The 5,065-nt window shown below is 39.3% G+C and overlaps 1 long non-coding RNA gene across 1 annotated transcript; it reads left to right on the forward strand.

Annotated features, from left to right (window-relative positions):
- Positions 1 to 834: 834 nt before the first annotated feature.
- On the forward strand, positions 835 to 4,040 carry LOC308410050. The gene is made up of 3 exons (XR_013974109.1): positions 835 to 1,436; positions 1,556 to 1,625; positions 2,956 to 4,040. It is a non-coding gene; the product is annotated as an uncharacterized lncRNA (long non-coding RNA).
- The last annotated feature ends 1,025 nt before the right edge of the window (positions 4,041 to 5,065 follow it).

Below are 5,065 nucleotides of genomic sequence, written 5' to 3' on the forward strand. Positions count from 1 at the left end.
TCCCTCATTGCTTGTGGCATCTGTGGCATTTTGCTGTGAGAGAAAACTGCACATTCCAGGGTGGCCCTTTGTTGTGGGCAGTCTGAGGTACACCTGTGCACTACACATGATGTCAGATCAGCAGCTGATGTGGCACACCTGTGAGGTGGGATGGATTATCTCAATATAGCAGATATGCCCACTACCACACATTTGGACTGATTTGTGACCACTGTTTGGGAGGGATGGTTATATTGTGTATCTGGAATGAATTTTAGGTCTCTACGTCCATCCCATGGGGAATGGGAGCAGTAACAAAGGTGTTGCGTTTATATTTTTGTTGAGTGTATATATATATATATATATATATATATATATATATATATATATATATATATATATATATATATATATATATATATATATATACATATATATATATATATATATATATATATATATATATATATATATATATATATATATATATATATATATATATATAATGAACTGAATTAATCAAGAAATCTACTAGATATGACCAAGACAGATACACAAGCGAGAAGGATACAAATCAGTAATATCCATAGTTTTGGTGACAGGTCAAATAGAAATGCAGCAGAAATTATGAATTCATGCATCCTTGCAGCACCGTGTGTTTTAAAGTCTGCTTGATTATGAAAGAGCTGATTTCTAAATCTGTTGTTTCGAAGTCCAGGTAAAGATGTGCTGACACCAAACTAAAGCACATTCATCTGAGGCTTAAAAACATTTTTTTAAAACTAGCACTCAACTATTAATGACAGTGACAAATGAGTTAAATCTTCTGTATTATCAGTGAAGTTCCCTTTTAATTTTCTTTATCTGTGATAGCTCCGAGCAGTCACCCTTCTGATTCAATAAATCATCATCCATTATGACCCAGTTCAGGTCACACGAGTAACCATTTCCTTCTCAACAGTGAGGGTGTAGCAGGACCCCATAGCTCGAGTTCAGGGGGGATTCCATCAGTCCATTGTTTTGCTGATGTGGGCAGTCCTCTGTCACCATAGGTCAGTGTAGCTGCATGTCACTGCTCATTAGTGGAACAAAGTCTCTGCATTCAGCTGCCCCGTCATCATCATCAGAGCCAGAATGAGCAGAAATTCTCCAGGAGAGTCACATGGAAACCTTAAAAGACTGGAGAAGGGGGACACGAGTAGTCATACAAGAAAATATCTTCTTTTCATAGTTTGCTTGTTTGCTTCTTCCGAGTAAGATGCTTATGCTGTGTGTCATTTATGCCACAAAGAGGAAGAACTAAACAGCTTTAAAGTCAGTTGATGGGATAGAAGATTCCTCTGGAGAAGGCACAAATCATTAGATATTGGGATTACAGTGAGTGATTTCACAGTACAGTCACAATCAGCATCAGGATGTGCCAAAACAACAGCTCAGGCTCCGTGTGCTAACGATAGGTGACATTCCTCCCATACCTTTTCTGTCACCCTTAGGAGCAGTTCTTTCTTTTCTGTTTTCATGTCACTCGCGTGTCACTCTTAGTGACTATAAATGTGATTTCATCCCTCTGTTGCAGAGCAGCTGGTGTAGTGGATCTTCCCCGTGTTCGGTGACATGGAAATGATGCCAAATGACTGCAGACAGATGTAAGCAGCTTTCATTGTGCATGTCAAATTTCCTATTTTTACACGAGTTGCTCTTGACCGGCTTTCAGCACAGTAATCAAACAAGCTTTGCACACACACACACACACACACACACACACACACACACACACACACACACACACACACACACACACACACACACACACACACACACACAGAGTTCCATGTCAGTTTATTCCTAAAGTAAAAAAAAATTACAAAATTAAAAAATTAAATAAATTTAAAAAATAACAAATAACAAGAGTGAAAGCACATAAATCTTTCAAAGCAGCTATGGCAGAAAATACTTCATTCGAATAATATATTAGCACTCGTATTATAAAAGAAATTTACTGTTTCTTGAATAGAAAGAGAAACTGTTACGCTGCTTCAAATTACAACATGTGTGTTGCTTGTCAAATATAACCTCAGCATTGTCACAACTTTGTTCAGACTTTATGTCAAGACTAAGAATACCATGAGGACATACATAGTAATTACTAATTTCTCAGTCTAGCCGCACCACAAAACCTCTGTTGTTCTCCTTTTCAAGCAGTCTGCTGTACATAGAAACATCACATATGTTATCAAAAATATTTAACAATTTCTCTTTATAACTTCCTGTTTACAAATGAGTTAAAGTGTATCTATGGCATCGAGGTGTCACATAAACTTGTTAGATACAGAATAGACAGTCCAAATGATTAACTCTGACAATCATGGTTGAATTACAGTCTATAGGCTATCAGCCTGTTTTTTACCCTTTGAAAAGAGTGAAAGATGTGCTTATAAAAGGCCAACAGTGCTTAATATTGACAGTTTGTCACAGTTTGTCTTGAGGAATCAAAGTACACAAGCCAGGAAATCACTGTGAGAGATAAACACCCTGACATTTTTAGGAAGTATTGATCTCAAGCCTCACTTATCTGTTTTTATACTCAAACGGCAAACAGAGTCTGAGTTCTTCCTGATGTGATACCATGTGCACATCCTGAGTTTAGGTTATGGAAAACAGAAGTCAGAAAAGTGAAAAAAACAAAACAGAAAACAGCATACCCCTCCATGGCCGCACAGTGTCTAGTCTCTGTTTTTACTGCTTGTGCAAAAATAACAATACGGGCAGTACAGGAGGAAATCTCCTGCCATCTGGAGCGGATGTCAGACTCATTATTGACTGACCTGTTTATTTAGATACTAATTGCTACTGGTGCGAGGATATAATGGAAAGTCTGAAATCCTAAATAAACCCAAAGCAAGTTTAATTTCACTGTATTCTGCACGATCCGTTATGCGCAGAACAATGATGATGATGTTTTGATGATCTTTGCAGGAATGTTGACAGAAGCTGGCGAGAAACTGATGTTATTCTTCACAGCGCTTCGAATCCCACAGAGATAATATGCAAAGATCGTTCTGCAGGTTTTGGTTTTCATCATGTAGATCTTCTTTTTTATTACTCTTGTTCTGAGATATCACATCACTCTGCTTGATTTCAGATGATCAAAGGTAATGCCCACGATAGAGGTATCTGGCGTTTCGTGGCGTACATTTTGCTGGAGATTTGTCACATTTCTAAATCAGTGAGAAAGATATCAAGGTGAACCACTCAAAAGTTGCTCTGTGCTTTCAAGAAGCTTACCCAAAAACTAAGGACTCTGCTACTCTTCTGCACTTTATATACATTGTTTATGTACACCTATATGAGCTGTTTATATTTTTGACTGTTATCAGTATGTAAAGTTACATTTAATCTATTTGTTGCAAGATTATTTTTAATATAACTCACAACAGCTAACAGACTTGTGTAGAGTCAACAACCTGTCTCTGAACGTGGACAAAACAAAGAGATAATTGTTGACTTCAGGAGAGCACAGAGAGATCACTGCCTACTTAACATTAATGGATCCTCTGTGGAGATCATCAAGAGCACCAAATTCCTTGGTGTCCACCTGGCGGAGAACCTCTCCTGGTCCCTCCTGGTCCAGCTCCATAACCAAGAAGGCCCAGCAGTGTCTCTACTTCCCGCGGAAGCTGAGAAAAGCCCATCTCCTTCCACCCATTCTCACCACATTCTACAGAGCGACTATCCAGAGCCTCCTGAGCAGCTGCATCACTGCCTGGCATGGTAACTGCACCGTATCGGATCGCAATACACTACAACGGATAGTTAGAGCAGCTGAGAAGATCATTGGAGCTTATCTTCCCTCCATCAGGGACACTTACATACCCGCTCCATCCACAAAACCACCAGCATTGTGAAGAACCCCACACACCCCTCACACGCACTCTTCCCCCTGCTGCCTTCTGGAAAGAGGTACCGGAGCATCCGGGGCCTCACTAGCAGACTACGGAACAGTTTCTTCCCCCAAGACGTCAGACTCCTGAATGCTCAGTGAACGGACTGAAAGAAACACACACGCACACCTGCATACACATCACTACCAAGCACTTATCTGCAGTATCTCTCTCTCTCTCTCTCTCTCTCTCTCTCTCACACACACACACACCTACAGACACCAAGTTATTTTTGCACAATACTCAGCATTTTGTACATTTCCATTGCACTGTCTTGTCTTGTTTATTTTTGCATTTCTTTTTGCACATTGCACTTTACGTAGTCCTGTTTTTGTCCGTTATATGTCATATGTATGGTTGAAATGACAACAAAAGCCACTTCACATGACTTGACTTGATTTAAGAACGTTTTTGGATTGTAATGAAATTTGCATATTTTTGAAGTTCCCCTAATTTTAAATATGAATTAATGTATTAATATAGAGTTATTTTAAGTGTGCTTGTGGTAAAATATGTACAAAAAATGATGCCTAATTTAAAAAATTTATAAAACGTAATTGTATTTAATTATATCCTGAGTACAGTTGGAGAGACACCAAGGTCAACTTAAGTGGTTTTATTTCATTTAAAGTTACAGTCAGCTGATTTTAAATGGGAGAAAGGCACTAAATGACACATTATGATAATTTTCCAGATGTTTTGGGCTAACTGGGGCCAGCAGCAGCAACTCTTTCTGCATTGTCTCGCTGAGCGAAATTCAGGCAGGTTTAGACAGCAGTAGAGTGATTTGGATGTTGCTGATCTCCCGCTGTGTCAGCTGGAGCATTCATCACCATGGCAACCCATCCTTTTCCTCAAATCACATAAATTCTCTCTGCAAAATGCTTTCACTGAAACCAAACTAAGAGCGGGCAGCTTCTTACAGAGTCAGGAGATAAAATCACCTGTGGGGTCTGCATACATTCAACTCGCTTCTCGCAAACATGGAAATGTGTTCCTTGACCTCTCCGTTTCAAAGGTTGAGCCTGTACTGCGAGGCTCCGGACATACGTGGAGTTTAAGTTGGAAACCTCCAGCGGGGACTTCATGATTGAGCATGTGTTTCCTTAGAATTAGTCACGGTGACTTTTCCCCTCAAGAGAAGT

The sequence above is a fragment of the Rhamphochromis sp. 'chilingali' genome (genome assembly GCF_963969265.1).
Source record: "Rhamphochromis sp. 'chilingali' genome assembly, chromosome: 14".
Taxonomy (NCBI): Eukaryota; Metazoa; Chordata; class Actinopteri; order Cichliformes; family Cichlidae; genus Rhamphochromis; species Rhamphochromis sp. 'chilingali'.